We start from the raw sequence: 18,058 nt of genomic DNA, 5'->3' as shown, positions 1-18,058 counted from the left end.
GAATGTCGGCCAATATCAATCTTCTCTGACCACAGGGCTTCCTATCACTACCAAATTTGATAGTGAGTGGAAAGGTTAAGCGGATGCTTCACATTTATACATCGTGTGAAATATCTGACTCATTGTTCTATCTGTGATGTATATCCTATTGCCGCATTTAAAACATCTGGGAACTTGGAAATCTCCGACTTCCGACTTCATTTCGTTCAAGACAGTTGGCCACTCTGAAAAAAACGAGCGCCGAATGGGATTATACATTTTTAGAACGGTCATCTAACTCAGAATTCCAAGTCAGGACTCTTTCTAGAGCTCCGATTTTCCGACATGGAGCTCACTGATGTCATGATTTCAGCTCGTTTCCCCCCCCGAGTTCCCAGTTTTCTTAAAAGCACCATTAGGCATGAGAGCACGAGCCTCCAAGCCTGAAGGCCCGTGATTGGTGTATGTCAGCATAAGCACATTTTAGATCCCAAAACGGCTGTCCAAAATAAATGGATTTGGCCGTTCTGGCGATCGTAATTTACATAGGCTTTCTAGGGCAGACCAGGGCCTTTGGCACCGCAAGGTTGCTACGCAGTAACCGACCAGCAAAGTTCCTGACTTCACGCCCCAGACCGGACACTGGGGGACTTTGTAATACGTGTTTGTAACAGTCGATAACAGTGAGAATAACAGTTTATAGCAGTGTACTAACTGTTTATAACAATGTACAGCACATCTACCAATGCACGGATGCGTTTCAAGAGCCTAAGTTTTGTTTCAGAGTCCTCAGACCCCTGACGGGGAGCAGCATGGGGACAGTACTATCTAGTTGAATGGAAATTAAGCTATTATTCCAGATATTATTTAATGAAGAATATTTACATTTCAATCATGAATTCCTTTTTAACTCATTTATATTTAACATTATTGTTTAAAACACATTTCGATGTCCCGTTATTAAAACATTTACTGATTGTATCTTTTATTTAATTTACCCACCTTGGCAGACCACTAGAACTCAAAAATAAGCTTCAATCCCTCCTATGAAAAGGGGAGGGTAAGATCAGAGAAACTGAACGCATCTTGCAACAGGCAAAATACACTATAATTTCTGATATTGTGGTCAAGTAAAAGGATAACTTTTATTTTTAAGGTATTTCCATTGTTAGAGCAGTCACTCGACTATCTTGTCAAACAATCTTTGCCCTCTTGAACAAGCTGAAAGACTTCCTGTTAGCAACCAGCTCGAGTACGTTTGTGTCTGGTTACCAAAACGGATACGAATGGTCTTGTTTAAAAAAACAAAAAACAAATGGTCTTGTTTTGCTGACTGTGAACGTTGTTATGGTGTTTAAAACGAGTATTCCTCGAAATAAACAAGGGGACAAGCTAGCTGGCCACTTTGTGCATACGAACTGTCTTGTTAGCGTGTAACTTTAGCTAGCTATGCTTCAAGCTATCCACCTAACGTTTTATAACAGTATCTAACGTTAGCTAAATAGCTAACTTTACAGTATGTAGCAAGCTAACGTAATGCTAGTTTTGATTCTGTATTTTTGCTAATCCTCTTGACTAGCTAACATTATCTAAAATTATTTACCTCGCTTTAACGTTAGCTGACCAGTTGATTTTAAGATGAGCAAGCAACTTACATTTATTGTTGAGCACCTGAATAAAGACCCCTTCAAGAAAAACGTTAACTTTAAAAAGGTAACCTGATCACCTTCGACTCACTGGAGCCAATGCAACTGCTGGAGATTCTCAACGATGTTCTGGCTGAAATTGACACTAAGGTAAGATAATGTAAACAATGGCAATGTAAACAACAACAACCTCATACTTTTGATCATGATATTGATATCCGTGAAAAAATGCCTGACCTGGTTTGAAATACAAACCACCTGGGAATATGTCTGATCTGTAAGTATTCCTGACTGACAACTTACAAAATCAAAGCAGATTTCAGCAGTAGAACACTGAGAGTGTTTGCTTCTCACTGTCCTCTTTCTTCATACAGGAGCAGTTTCAGACAGGGTCTGGTGACCGGTAGTAAAGCCTGTGATTCACCCTATCCTTCACTGGTTGCTGCAGAGGATCACAGAGCTGAAGAAGAGAGCTTACCTGGCTCGCTTCCTGGTTAAGCTGGAGGTGCCTGCAGAGTTCCTGCAGGGTGGTGTCATCACTGACACCTGTCACCAGGTTTGTTTAACACTGACTTCAAGGTGCAAGCATAACATGGAATAATGGGAACGTGGGATAATGACTCCTCCTCTCGCTAGACTAGAGAGATCACGCTATGATGCCATGATTATAAACCTTATTTTATTATTTTTAAGTTCACTGTGGGTCAGAAAGATGTGATGGAATGCATAACTAAGATATGATTAATCATTGCATAGTGTTTGATCTGTTGTTTTTGTAGTATGAAGAACTAATGGAAGGTTTCAAGACCTACCATAAGGAGTGTGAGCAACTGAAGAGCTCTGGCTTTTCCACTGCAGAGATCAGTGGAAAAGTGTGACACCTTTTCAATAGGTGTCACATGGAATACGCTTAAGGCAGTGCTAAAACACAATATTTTCGCCAACCTCAGGACATTGGTGCTATGGAAGAGGAGAAGGACCAGCTGATCAAGCGAGTGGAGCTGCTGAAGAAGAGGGTAAGGCAGACAATCTGTTTGAGGAAGCCCACCCTGTACTAATGCCTGAAACTCACAGGGACTCACAGAGGAATGAAAACATGACATCTTATACACGCCAACGGATTCCTTTTGGTAATGAGACTAGACAGGCATCTGAGAGGCTCACGGCTTCACCCTTTTCCAGAGCAGAATAGTAATAGAGTGCTATTTTAGTGGATCATAATTTAAGGCCATGCCAGAAGGGAAACTGAGGTCAGTGGTAGTGGCTCCCGGCTGTCGTGTGAGGTGAAACTCAATCTCAGGTGCCGAATCAGTATCACAGTTGTTTTCTGTGTCCACCAGGTGGAGTCAGTGTTCAACCACCAGCGGATGCTGGAACTGGCCAGACAACTACATGTGGAACAGGAGAGAGAAGAGTCTCTGGCTCAGCAGAAGAACCAACTAATGATATGGCATGTCCAACTTTCCAATTTACAGGCTTTGTAATCCATATTATCAACTTTGCTGCATACAGAGTACACATAAACTCAGCAAAAAAAGAAATGTCCTCTCACGGTCAACTGTGTTTATTTTCAGCAAACTTAATGTGTAAATATTTGTATGAACATAACAAGATTCAACAACTGAGACATAAACTGAACAAGTTCCACAGACATGTGACTAACAGAAATGGAATAATGTGTCCCTGAACAAAGGGAGGGGGGTCAAAATCAAAAGTAACAGTCAGTATCTGGTGTGGCCACCAGCTGCATTAAGTACTGCAGTGCATCTCCTCCTCATGGACTGCACCAAATTTGCCAGTTCTTGCTGTGAGATGTTGCCCCACTCTTCCACCAAGGCACTTGCAAGTTCCCAGACATTTATGGGGGGAATGGCCCTAGCCCTCACCCTCCGATCCAACAGGTCCCAGACGTGCTCAATGGGATTGAGATCCGGGCTCTTCGCTGGCCATGGCAGAACACTGACATTCCTGTCTTGCAGGAAATCACACACAGAACGAGCAGTATGGCTGGTGGCATTGTTATGCTGGAGGGTCATGTCAGGATGTGCCTGCAGGAAGGGTACCACATGAGGGAGGAGGATGTCTTCCCTTCCCTGATGTCTTCCCATGGGAAACAGTGTTTAAACCCTTTACAATGAAGATCTGTGAAGTTATTTGGATTTTTACAAATTATCTTTGAAAGACAGGGTCCTGAAAAAGGGACGTTTCTTTTTTTGCTGAGTTTGTTATAAAGACACAGGTAAAAGTTGACATGTTATCAAAGATTGTTGTCAATTACATATTCCAAATTCACCTACAAGTAGATTTATAAGCATGATGTTGGTTTCTTTTAAAATGCTGATAAGGTGTGTTGTCATTTGGATATGTCCAGCTTTTCGAGGCAGAGCAGACTGCAGAGATCTCAGCAGCAGCTGAAGGACCTGCGGCAGGCAGCAGCAGCAGATTCCAAGCCAGAGAGTGAGTAGGCGTGTTCTGCATCACCCTCCACACCACATCTGGTTGAAAAGGTTGAAAGGTCAAGGACACAGCAGATTAGGCTGAATATCTGTTAATTGATTCTGTCACGGTTGTCGTAAGAACAGGACCAAGGCGCAGCGGATATTGAGTTCCACATATTTATTGCAAAATGAAACATAAGCCAAAACAATAAATCAAATAAACGAACAACAGAACGTGACTACGTGGTGCACATGCACAAACACAAAATAATATCCCACAAACACAGGTGGGAAAAATATCTACTTAAATATGATCCCCAATTAGAGACAACGAATACCAGCTGCCTCTAATTGGGAATCATACAAAACACTAACATAGAAAACATAAACTAGAACACAACATATAAATATTAAACCAGAATATCCCCTAGTCACACCCTGACTTCCTACACCATAGAGAAACAAGGGCTCTCTATGGTCAGGACGTGACAGATTCACATCTATTAAGGCCATGTAATCATCTAGTGTTGGCCTCTTTACAATCACACAGGAGATTTACACATTTATAGTTTCCAAAATGACCAAAGTAAAGAAAGACAGACATGAAAGCTTTTGTGAGTGGCACACCAACAAAGCATTTGACAATCCAATGACTCAAAATACCACATATCAAATGATGTGACCCTCTTGTAAAGGTTTTCAGTCTCATGTAGGTCTACTGTGCATCAGTTAAACAGCAGCATGGAAGAACACTATCTAGAGTGCATTTTGAAAGTATTCAGACCCCTTCCCTTTTTCCACATTTTGTTACGTTACAGCCTTATTCTAAAATGGATGAAAATATTTTACACACAATACCACATAAAGACAAAGCAAAAACAGGTTTTGGGAATTTTTGCAAATGTATAAAAACAGAAATAGCTTATTTACATAAATATTCAGACCCTTTGATATGAGACTCAAAATTGAGCTCAGATGCATCCTGTTTCCATTGATTATCCTTGATCAACTTGATTGGAGTCCACCTGTGGTAAATTCAATTGATTGGACATGATTTAGAAAGGCACACCTGTCTATATAAGGTCCCACAGTTGACAGTGCATGTCAGAGCAAAAACCAAGCCATGAGGTCAAAGGAATTGTCCGTAGAGCTCAGAGACAGGATTGTGTCGAGGCACTGATCTGGGGAAGCGTATTATCAAATGTCTGAGGCATTGAAGGTCCCCAAGAACACATTGGCCTCTCATTCATAAATGGAATAAGTTTGGAAGCACCGAGACAATTCCTAGAGCTGGCCGGGCGGCCAAACTGAGCAATCGAGGGAGAAGGGCCTTGGTCAAGGAGGTGGTCACTCTGACAGAGCTTCAGAGTTCCTCTATGGAGATGGGAGAAACTTCCAAAAGGACAACCATCTCTGCAGCACTCTACCAATTAGGCATTTATGGTAGAGTGGCCAAATGGAAGCCAAAAGTAAAAGGCCTCTCATTCATCACCTCGCTGACCAAGGCCCTTCTCCCCCGATTGCTCAGGAAAAAGGCACATGACAGCCCGCTTGGATTTTGCCAAAAGGCACCTAAAGACTCTCAGACCATGAGAAACAAGATTCTCTGGTCTGATGAAACCAAGATTTAACTCTTTGGCCTGAATGCCAAGCGTCACATCTGGAGGAAACCTGGCACCATCGCTACGGTGAAGCATGGCGGTGGCGGCATCATGCTGTGGGGATGTTTCTGTGCGGCAGGGACTGGGAGACTAGTCAGGATCAAGGGAAAGATGAACGTAGCAAAGTACAGAGAGATCCTTGATGAAAACCTGCTCCAGAGCGCTCAGAACCTCAGACTGGGGCGAAGGTTTACCTTCCAACAGGACAATGACCCTAAGCACACAGCCAAGACAACGTAGGAGTGGGTTCGGGTCAACTCTCTGAATGTCCTTGAGTGGCCCTGCCAGAGCCTGGACTTGAACCCGATCGAACATCTCTGGAGAGACCTGAAAATAACTGTGCAGTGACGCTCCCCATCCAACCTGACAGAGCTTGACGATCTGCAGAGAAGAATAGGAGAAACTCCCCAAATACAGGTGTGCCAAGCTTGTAGCATCATGCCCAAGACTTAAGTCTGAATCGCTGCCAAAGGTGTTTCAACAAAGTACTGAGTGAAGTGTCTGAATACTTATGTAAATGTACTATTTCTGTTTTTTATAATTTAGCAAAAATTTCAGTAAAACTGTTTTTGATTTGTCATTATGGGGTATTGTGTGTAGATTGATGAGGGAAAAAATCTATTGAATCAATTTTAGAATAAGGCTGTAACATAACAATGTGGAAAAAGTCAAGGGGTCTGAATGCTTTCCGAACGCACTGTATGTTGAGGTTATGCTCTTGAGTTGATTAATTAAAACAATGTTTTGCATACCCTCTCTTGATCTTGTTTAATGTTAATTCTTGTGATGAGCAGGTGTGCTCAACTCAAGTTCAGCATATTACCTTCCTTTTCTTCTATGAGCAGGTGTGCCTCATTGTGTTTCAAAGACTTTCAGAATGATGTAGCCTGATCAAATGTCTCTGTTACTGTCTCTGTTACTGTCTCTGTTACTGTCTCTGTTACTGTTTCTGTTACTGTTTCTGTTACTGTCTCTGTTAATGTCTCTGTTACTGTCTCTGTCTATGTTACTGTCTCCGGCTTCATGAAGAGGAGATCAAGTTCAACTCCTACATGGTGTCTGACAAACTGCCCAAGGAGCTGGAGAGTAAGAGGCGGATGGTGCAGTACCTGCAGAAGGTGGTGTCCAAGCCGGACATGGGCCAAGCTGAGCTTAGGGAACTAGAGGACAAGGTGAGCTATCTACCTACCTGGGTAATTAAGCTATAGCGCCTTGTCAATTTGGTTCAAGAATGACTGACAGTAACCAAACATGTTGTTTCTGACAAATTGAAAGTTTGAGTCTGACTGTTCCCCACTTTGTCCAGATTCGAGAAAACAACAATGAAATAAATCCGCTAATTGAGAAAAGAATGATGAGAAATGACCCCATGGATGATAAACTGTCTCTTCAGGCAGCAGGTGATTTGTTTCTCCTTGTCTCACATTCTTTAAACATACAGTACATTTATATGACATAACACCAGCAATTACATAGGATGAAGGTTATGTCCATTTCAGAATGCCATTCCCTGTCATTGATACTAAATCACACAGGTCTTTGTCAGTTATATGAATCTGTAAGGGCTGGCTGTCTGTGTGTTGTTAAGCGTTTGCTGGCTCTTTGAACTTGTTAGGATGATTGATGTTGTCTGATGAAGGGAGGCGGCTTTATTTATCATCAAAAGGTTTATTCAGGTTATCGTATTGATATTTTAATATTTTGTTGTCTCTTTTAGGTGAGAACAGCCAAGCACGAGACCTGGAGGGAGACGAGGTAACTAACCACCTCTCACAGCTCAGTATTCTGGTCTGAAAATCATCATCATCCACACCAATAGTAATCCCCTTACTCACCATTGAAACAGGGTTGGAGCCTTTTTCGATGGGGAGTGATGTATTGTCCAGCAAAAAGACTGCTACCCTTATACAATCTACAGGAGGTTGGTGGCACCTTAATTGGGGAGGACGGGCTCGTGGTAATGGCTGGAGTGGAATGAGTGGAATTGTATCAAACATGGTTTCTATGTGTTTGATTCCATTCGGCTCCGTTTCAGCCATTATGAGCCGTCCTCTCACCAGCCTCCACTGATACCATCTGCTCTGTATTCGCACGTTACGTTGTACATCTGCTCACCACTCAAAACTGAACATCACTATCCAAACTCTCTGAGGATAAAGCAAAATGCATCAGAGATGATGTTTTCCATCTTTAGGGGTAGATTGATTAAACATTCTACTGTTTGCTTACGTCAAACTTTGTTGATAAGAGTGAAGCGCGGTAGAGTTGTGCGCCGCACTGAACGTGAGATGCTATTTCTGCTCTTATGTAAACAGAGAGGGGCTTACTGGCTAAAGCTACTTATCCCTTTCCCCTCACTCTCCCACATTCCCATGCAAGGTTAAAAATAGACCACAACATGGACTACCTAGAACCAGGACAGTATTGAACAAACTGTCTGAAATGTTAACTGTTTTCAAATCTCTTCTAAATTAATTCCGCAAAACACAAACCATTGCAGTGTGAATCCTTCAACTAAATGTAACTCGAGGGCTGATATTTTACCCCAATCGAAACAAACTGACACAAGCTTTGACGCTATGTTTGGTTAGATCCCTCTGAACCACTGGCAGAGAGTGGACTCTCAAATTTGAGTGGCTTTTTAGCCTCTGCAACACAGTGCCAGGAGCCATCACTCCTGTGTCAACACACCCTGTGCCTGGCTGTATAAGATCAAGGATAATAAGGAAAAACGACCACTCTTCACATCTCAAACTATGCCTGTTCCTGTTTTCAGAGCAACCTTTGGCCATAAGCAGGTCTATATAGTTGGTGGTCGCTGTTGGATAAAAGGCACGTACTGCACACATATGTTCATGTCTGAGTGTTTTATGAGCAGGAGTTCCACACGTAGTGAGATCATGGTGCTGAGAGCTGGACAGGCTGGCAAGGCACATAAGTTGCCTGTCTGAAATAGCAGCCACTTCCTCCCTGCTCTCCCCAATGCCCTGTTCAATGTGGGTGGTTTCATCTGCTCCCCTGGATAATAAGTGAGTGTGTTTTGATGGGAAAGGGAACTCTAAACCTACTTCTCAGTGTGGCAAAACAGTAGGTGAGAACAAGGGTTCCTGTGGTAAATGGAAAGGACTTATCAGTCTCTCCTGGAGTCATGGGTCATGGTGGAAATGATCACCTTATCAGAGGTATTTTCCATTCTGAGCGTGCGTGTAATCACATGTCACCCAGCAGCTGCCTGTATTATGCCCCTGTGTGCCCATCCTTAGTTAGCTTGGTTTTAAACCCCCTACTAACTGGTCCACCATGTGTCTAGTGTTCCATCGTCCATTGCTTGGCTCTCTGTTCACTTACACCCCAAATTCCCCCAACATAAATAACAGATGTGTTTGCTCAATCTGGAAAGGTTATTCACCCTGCCGAAATAGATTTCACATATACTGTAGGCTACTGCTATTTATAAATATGCACAGTGCGTACCATGTTTAATTATCTACTATCCCATTGTGCTGCATTTTCAAAAACGATACTCTGTCATGATAAATAGTTCAAGCCCTTCAAAGTACTGGCTAATTTAGTAGCAGTTGTTCTGGGGACCCATTGTATGTGACGAGAGAATGCTATGCAGCATTATTCTGCCTGCTAATTCCCTCTCAACCTTGTCTGCCCTTGATGTCCTGAAATAAAACAAACCATACATTCTTGCGCGCAAGCCGTGCATGCCTGAAGTGACGTAACATTTTGTGATTTCTGGGGTTCTCCAGAATGAACAACCGCTATAAATGTTGACATGCACATGATTCTCATTGTACCCCTACGGAGGAGGAGGGGGGAGGTTGAGTGCCGCATCCTGTTGGCCAATGTTTGATGTGTTTGCCAGGGGTCATGTCTGTCTTGGTAGGAATTGGAGAGGATGACCTTGCTTCAAGATGTGGTTGTTTTTGTGTATCTGGGAAGAAAGAGAACATGTCAGTCTCATTTTCAGACACAAAAAAATGCAATGTTATTGTCCTTACTTTTAGTAATTCCCTTTCTCTTAGCATATTTTTTTCATGACCATCTCCCTCGGTTCTTCTCAGTTCAAACGTTTTGTCGGGAAACTGCGCAGCAAGGGGACGGTGTTCAAGAAGAAGAGGCAGGAGATTACCGAGCTGAGCACGGGGTCCTGCAGTGGACAGAGGAGATCCTAAAACAGAGGCGTGAGGTCAGCCAACAGCAACTGGTAATGCACCTCACCAATCCCCTTTCACAGCAGGGCAGCTATCCACCCTACCTGCTTTCCTCCATACCGCATAAGCCCTCTTATAGTGCTACACGTGCCTTTCCATCCTGCCCATGTTCATGTAAATTGCATTAAAAGTGAAGTGACATTACCTTCCTGGAAATTACTTCACACCTCAAAACCCTCCCACCTCCTGACTTGCTAAAAGCCTGGCTGACGCAGGGAGGGCTGGGCTGCTGCTATTTGTGAAGGCTGCATCTGTTTCTCTCTATGACGCTGGTATTTTTTTATCAGTCGCTGCACCCCTCCCCCCCCTCGCCCCCCACCACGGCTGGTTGTCTGTTGGTGCCTGAGCCCCCTCTCCTCTCGCTACCTGCATTCCTGTTCCCAACTGTTACCCCTCCCACATAAAATGAACCATTCGCTGCAACAATGTTGGTTATAGCCTACAGTATAACCCAGAACATGCTAGAAGCCCAGCCTGCCACTGTGAACTTTTCATATCAGAACCAAATATTAGAATTAATGTAGTTTAATTAGGTCATTCACATTCAGTCTTTATCAGTGTTTGAACAGATTTGCAATAGAGGGCTGGGGGATACGTGGGAAGGAAATTGTGTTTATTTTCATAGGTCACAGATTTCTCACTCATCATATACAATAGACTGCACACACACACACACACACTGCTACCTCAACCGCATGTAACCTTCTCTTCTTGGAGAACAATGTGGCCTGTACTCCCAGGTGTGGAACTGAGCCCTGACTGTTTGTGTGGACACAACCCTTCACAGTGCTTAGAGATGCGACACCGGTGTCAGAGGTCAGTTCAGGATTAGGCTCCGTGCTATATCCTCCCAGACAGGGAGGGAGTAACTTAGTCACTGAGTCACAGCTATAGACTTACACTTGTCGATATGGTGCAAACTAATTATAAACAATGAATTAGCTGAGCCATTGTATGTTATTACATGGAGGTTTACGCACCTCAAATTATTAACTTGTATTTACTGATTACACTCATTAAAATATCCCACTGTCTTGCAGCTCCTGTGGGTGTAGATAGACTACATTGCTCAAGTGCCAGGTTTTTCTAATGAACTCTTGCCAGGTCCCTACACTGACATTTGGTTTAGGATTATAAAACTGGACACAATCTCATGTTATGCTGCCATATTACAAGGCACAAGGATCTCATATTTTGTGTACTAATTGATGACTGGAACCCCATATGCCCTTTCATGCTCTTATTGTTGTCTGTGTAGCAATCCATGGAGGCACAGAAGCGGATCTCTGGGTACAGTGACACTCAGGAGGAACTGGAGAGGGTGTCGGCCGTCAAGGGTGAACTGGACGAGATGAAGGCACGCTCGCTGGACGACGTATCTGAAATGGTGACTATACCAGGGGATCGGAGCCACTGTCTGAGTAGCATGTCACTTTACCACAGGGACAGATCTTTACCCACTCCAGACAACCCCCATACTCAGTCACAGGAGGATGCTCATTGCCTTCAGATGCTCGTCCAGATGCACAATTTGTTTTACAAGAACCTTCCTTGTCTGACTGTGCTGTTTAGTTTGTGTCATTGATTACTTCGCATTGATTTAGTGTCTTTGAAACCTTTGAAATACCCCTCGTGCATACTTCAACTGTCCTTTGTGCTTGTATTCAGGGGAAAAGAAGAGTAGTTGGTGAGTTTCAAGCCAGGTTTTATCACCAAATCAACCTGTTTATCAATATGTCATTCCATTGCAAGAAAATCCAAATAGAACCAGTTGCAAATGATTAGACCCCAGTCCAATATGTTTTTGAAATTCTTTAAAGGTTAGTCAGGGTTTGTGGTTAAAGCTGGTGTCACGTCCTGACCATAGAAAGCCTGTATTTTCTATGGTAGAGTAGGTCAGGGCGTGACTAGGGGTGTTTAGTCTAGTTTATTATTTCTATGTGGGGTTCTAGGTTTATTAATCCATGTTGGTGTTTGTGTATGATTCCCAATTAGAGGCAGCTGGTAATCGTTGTCTCTAATTGGGGATCATACTTAAGTTGCATTTTTTCCACCTGTGGGTTATGGGATATTGTTTCTGTGTAGTTGCCTGTTTAGCACTGCATTGTCATCACGGTTTGTTTGTTCTTTATTTAGTTTTTTTTGTATTTGCTTAAGTTTCGCTTTCATTAAAATGATGTGGAACTCAACGTACGCTGCACCTTGGTCCGATCATTACTACGAACATCGTGACAGCTGGCAGCTTTCACACTTAGAAGATAGTAGACTGCCGTTCCCAATGATGGATTCAAGCATTCCTGGCTGTAGCTATAAAGTAGACTTTCACTCAAATCACCATCTTCCAGATTACTCATTCCTCATATACAATAGACCACATAACCACACACACTGCTATACACACACACACACACACACACTGGAGAACGGTGGCCTGTACTCCCAGGTGTCGAGCTGAGCCCTGCCTGTTTGCTCAACCATTTAAAGTGCTTAGACCTGCAACACCTGTCGCTATAAAGTAGACTTTCACTCACCTCACAATCTTCCAATCCTCTGGTTGGCCTTAGACAGCTTTGCCTCTCCATGCACACCCTATACGGCCCCTGCTTGTGTACAACACAGGTAACATATGATTATTAGATGTTATTATGGGCATAGTTAGTCATCTTAAACTGACATTTCTGTGGATCATTTTTCCCACCAAACCAGGATGTTGGCATATGGGTTGAAATATGTGTTACCTTTTTTCAGGTGAAGGAACTGAACTCGACGATAGTGGAGTTCCCTTGCACCGACCATGAAGGAACCGAGGCTTTTGAGACAGCAGCGGCAGGTGAACGTCACACGCTGTGAAACTTTGTCTGTAGTTTCATCTTCAAATTGCGTCATTACACAGAGCTGTGTCTATAGAATTAGCCAAATGTACAACCCCAGATTATTATGCGAAACTAGAAGCTTAGCAAAGCATGACAGGAGGTCAATAGGTTTATCAAAGGAAGGGAAAAACCCTGATGCCTCCACCAGCTGCTATTCACTTTCAAGTTTTAATGTCACATGCACAAGTATGGTGAAATGCTTTTCTTGCAAGCTCCAAACCCAACAATGCAGTCATCAATATCAATGTAGCCCTAAAAATAACTTATGGTATAACAAAAACATACGAGAAATAAGAATAAGGTTTGCAGGATCTTTGTGGAGTCCATTAACGATAGTTTACATGTAGTCTATATGTAAAGTGTATGATAGGGAAAGCCCCTCACATCCCTTGGCTAAAGCAGGGGATCATATTTTCCAATATGTGTTCGCTAAGTTGGTATAAAATTATACGGGCTAACAATAACTAATGATGAAAAGATGCATCAGAAATATTTTAATAGACTAAGCTTGAGCTAAGATTCAGTAAAACGGTGCAAATACATGGGCTTTGATCTGATAGTGATATGAAAGGGGTTGGGGAAACTAACATTTGTACTAGTAGGGGGGTATTCAGACCCCTTGACTTTTCCCCCCAAAAAATTATGTTACAGCCTTATTCTAAAATGGATAAAATAATTAGTTTCCCTCATCAATCTACAGACAATACCCCATAATGACAAAGTGAAAACAGGTTTTTACACATTTTTGCATATGTATTATAAAAATAAAAAAACAGATACCTATTCAGACCCTTAGCTATGAAACTCGAAATGTAGCTCAGGTGCATCCTGTTTCCATTGATCATCCTTGAGATGTTTCTACAACTTGATTTGGAGTCCACCTGTGATAAATTAAATTGATTGGATATGATTTGGAAAGGCACAAACCTGTCTATATAAGGTTCCACAGTTGTCAGAGCAAAAACCAAGCCATGAGGTCGAAGAAATTGTCCGTAGAGCTCCGAGACAGGATTGTGTCAAGAGACAGATCTGGGGAAGTTTACCAAAACATTTCTGCAGCTTTGACGATCCCCAAGAACACAGTGGCCTCCATTCTTTAGAAGAAGTTTGGAACCACCAAGACTCTTCCTAGAGCTGGCTGCCCGGCCAAACTGAGAAATCAGGGGAGAAGGGCCTTGGTCAGGGAGGACCCGATGGTCACTCTGACAGAGCTCCAGAGTTCCTCTGTGGAGATGGGTGTTGTCCTTCTGGAAGGTTCTATCTCTGCAGCAATCTACCAATCAGGCCTTTATGGTAGAGTGGCCAAATGGAAGCCACTCTTTAGTAAAAGGCATATGACAGCCCGCTTGGAGTTTGCCAAAAGGCACCTAAAGACTCTCAAACCATGAGAAACAAGATTCTCTGGTCTGATGAAACCAATATTGAACTCTTTGGCCTGAATGCCAAGCGTCACCTCTGGAAGAAACCTGGCACCATCCCTATGGTGGTAGCAGCATCATGCTAAGGGGATGTATTTTAGCGGCAGGGACTGGTAGACTAGTCAGGATCGAGGGAAAGATGAACTGAGCAAAGTACAGAGATCCTTGATGAAAAACTGCTCCAGAGCGCTCAGGACCTCAGACGGGGGCGAAGGTTCACCTTCAAACAGGAAACAACCCTTAGCACACAGCCAAGACAACACAGGAGTGGCTTCGGGACAAGTCTCTGAATGTCTTTGAGTGGCCCAGCCAGAGCCCGGACTTGAACCTGATCAAACATCTCTGGAGAGACCTGAAAATAGCTGCGTAGCGACGCTCCCCATCCAACCTGACAGAGCTTGAGAGGATTTACAGAGAAGAATGGGAGAAACTCCCCAAATACAGGTGTGCCAAGCTTGTAGCGTCATACAACAGCCTGTACTGCAGGTCTGGAGAGTAACCGATCCAAACTGGACCAGGTACAATATGAAATGCTATGTGCTACCTGACCTAACACCACATATGACATTTTCTATATGTAATTTGTTCACATACACCACACAATTGTAATGTTCACTCCAAGAGGAACAGTTCAGTTTCTTCTTGCAGGTGGTGAGAGCTCTGAAGGAGGCGACGACTCGGGAGGAAAACTGATACCACTACATCAACTGCATGAAAGAGGTAAGGGGCTCAAGTAGCAAACAACACCTGTTCTGTGTTGCGACAGTCAACCAGAGCTCCTGTTCTTCTCCCCATCTCTCTCTGTTCTTCACAGATCATTGACTTGAATATGCAGCAAGCAGCAGATGAGATGAAGGCCCCTGATCCGCAAGAGAGGAGGAAAACCATCAGGTGAGTCTGCCAGCTGCTTAGGACTTCTATTACCGCAGTCCCCTCCATAGGCTCCTATTACAACACGTGTGGATCTGCTACTGTTGCCACACACCTCCCCATACACCTCCCTCAAAGGACGCACTTACAGCAGTCCGTTAGTAGGTTCATCCTCATTGGTCTTTTATATACTACTGCTATGCATTTCCAAGTGTGTCCAGAACTATTGCTTTTCTTTAGAAAAAATATGTTAAAAAAATACTGGTTTAATAAAATCTGTTATGGATGTTTGCTACTGTTTGTTGTGTTATTCATCTAACAGGTAGTCTTTCCCTTGTGAAACTCACAATAATGGCAGGAGTGATCTTGCGAAAGTTAATAGGCTCACGTGACCACTGACCCTCCGGCTGTTTCACAGGGAGCAGTACATGAAGAACGTTGCAGAGCAGGAGTCCCTGGGCAAGGTGAGCAGAGGTGCTGTGTGTGCTTTGTCAGGGTGCAGGCACAGTGCCAATGGCATCTGACATGGATCCCCTGCAAACACAGGGGCCATACTTTAGGTTGTTCCTCACCTTGATCAGAATGGGGCCAGAGAGGAGAAAGTGCATGGCAGAGGGGGCTCCGCTGCATTCCTGCTAAACCATTTGGCCCAGTAGACGAGCTGTAATGTAGACATACAAGCTGCACCTGTACTGGTGTGCTGCAGCAGCACAACACACAGCAGTGATACATTACTGTAATGCACTTGGTAATATTTGTCTGGTCAAGCTTCCAGTCAATGAATACAAAGATCTCATGACCACCCTTCCATTCAGTGTTTGATACAAAACCATATGCTGACACTTGAAAAGAAACTGAAAATGTCTGTTTAACTATGCTGGTATCATACACTGTCTTCGATGTCAAAATGAGCCTGTTGTGCTGATGTAATAATGATTCCTCTTTCCCTTTGGACAACAACAGAAGTTGCGTGAGCAGCAGAAGGCGTGAGGGAGAGGCACAGGCCCAACATGAAGCAGGTGAAGATGTGGCTCGACCTGGAGCAGCTGATGGTGTGCAAGCTTGGGTGCTTCCTGAGGGCCCAGAGCCAGGCCTCCATTGGTCAGGTCATCCAGGAGGGCGGTGAGGATAGGCTGGTGCTGTGAGAACGAGGAGACTGTCAACGCAGGGCTAACTCTGGTACACTAAGCTCTACCACAATGACCAGGACTTCTCACTCATCTCACTACTGTACTTTGTTCTCCAGTTATAGTTCATCAGTCTGTCTTGCTTTTTATCTAGAGATGAGATGATTACTTTTCATCTCTTAATGTAATCAAAACATCTCTGCTTTCATTGCCTAAAGTTAAAAGGATTAAATTCAACCAATCTGTGTTGATCCTGGTTTAGTTAGCTAGTTATGTTCTCTGTGAATAATCCCAAAGTAGGATTTAGTTCCATTTAACAGATTTTTCTCCTGTGAGGAGCACCTTTCCGGTGATGATATTGTGAGAGGTGCCTGATGAATCCAGAACCGAAAGAACACATGATCCAGAAGGTGTCTGGCGGATAAGAGGTTTAACTCTCTGACTTCAAACAAATCCTCAGCCTCCATATTTTTTGACACATCTTTAAGAATACATCTCCAATCTATATGTCTAAAGATAACCGCGTACAAAGTGTTGCACTTGGGACACGGCTGCGCTCCGCTATTTTGGGAAACAACTTCCATGACCTTGGGCCGAGGAGCTTGCCTATTTTGGAAATCAATTGGACCCCTGTTGTTAAAACAGGACAGTGCAGGGTGAACTGGTCCAGCATTATCATCTTGCATATTGTACCTTGGCCAAGTCTATGTCCATTTTAACACTTAAAATGTAACAACTAAATTTTTTACATATTAGCTACATAATATCCTGTTGTACTTCTCATTTGACTTTGTTAATACAAATATATGCTTAAAACAATACTTGAAGATAATCAATATTTGGTCGTAATTCTGTCTGACTAGTCACAGCCATCTAAAGGTGATGGATAACAGTGAATGATAAATCAAACTGACAGGTTAACTGTCGTCCTTAGAATATACCTCTCCTATTCACAAATCACTCATTCTGAATACCTCTGTCTATAAATGCCGACGTGAATAAGGGGACATGTCACTCGCCGTGCCCATGCCTTAGCTTTGGCTGTAGTGAAGCATAGCTCAATATTCTGCTCACAGCCACAGTTAGTGCCAGATGGATCAAGAGTGAATTCTAGGAGGCTACTTGACTGGGAACTGATTGGCAGAGAATTATAACTGAACAACAGGATTGGCGATGTGCCACTGGAGGCCTCATTAGGAAGTGTCAACAGATGATAAATGCCAGTCCTGTTTTAAAGAGCTGACAATAATCCCCCCCTAATAAACACAGTGGGGTGTCATCTAGTGGCCTTCGCTGACATCCTTCACACCATGATGGCAGTTTGCCTGTGATGGCTTTGCATCGCTTGGTTTGACAAAGAGAATCTGCCTTTGTTTACGTCACATTCTGATTTCAGGTGAGGTGCATGCAAATATATGAGCATGCTGCCTGGGGTCCAGTCACTTTCATTGTTGTTGGTTATCAGGTTTGGGGAGTAACGGATTACATGTAAGGGATTACAAAATACGATAACTAATCCATTGCGTCAGCAGAAAAAATATTGTAGTCAGATTACAGACACTTTTGAAAATCTAGACTACTTCATGGATTGCTTTTATTCAGAAATGAGGTTTGTGAAAAATCTTTGACACTTCTGTTTTCTCAGACATTCAAATCAGCATTGAAAAAAGGTGCAAATTTAAGTTTGTTCCACCTGAACGAGTCTGACCAGAAATCAGAGACCACTATGATGACACACCAAATGTGTGTGATGGATAGTGGGAAAAGAGCAGGAATAGGCTTTTGTAGGCTACAGTCCAAGTTGTCTTCCAATGGTGCGACTG

General features: G+C 43.2%; 1 pseudogene; it reads left to right on the top strand.

The window, feature by feature from the left end:
* Nucleotides 1-1,014: 1,014 nt before the first annotated feature.
* On the top strand, nt 1,015-17,067 carry LOC139545860 (intraflagellar transport protein 81 homolog; annotated as a pseudogene).
* The last annotated feature ends 991 nt before the right edge of the window (nt 17,068-18,058 follow it).

Source organism: Salvelinus alpinus, chromosome 19 (genome assembly GCF_045679555.1).
Source record: "Salvelinus alpinus chromosome 19, SLU_Salpinus.1, whole genome shotgun sequence".
NCBI lineage: Eukaryota > Metazoa > Chordata > Actinopteri > Salmoniformes > Salmonidae > Salvelinus > Salvelinus alpinus.
This window is presented reverse-complemented; position numbering and strand designations above follow the sequence as displayed.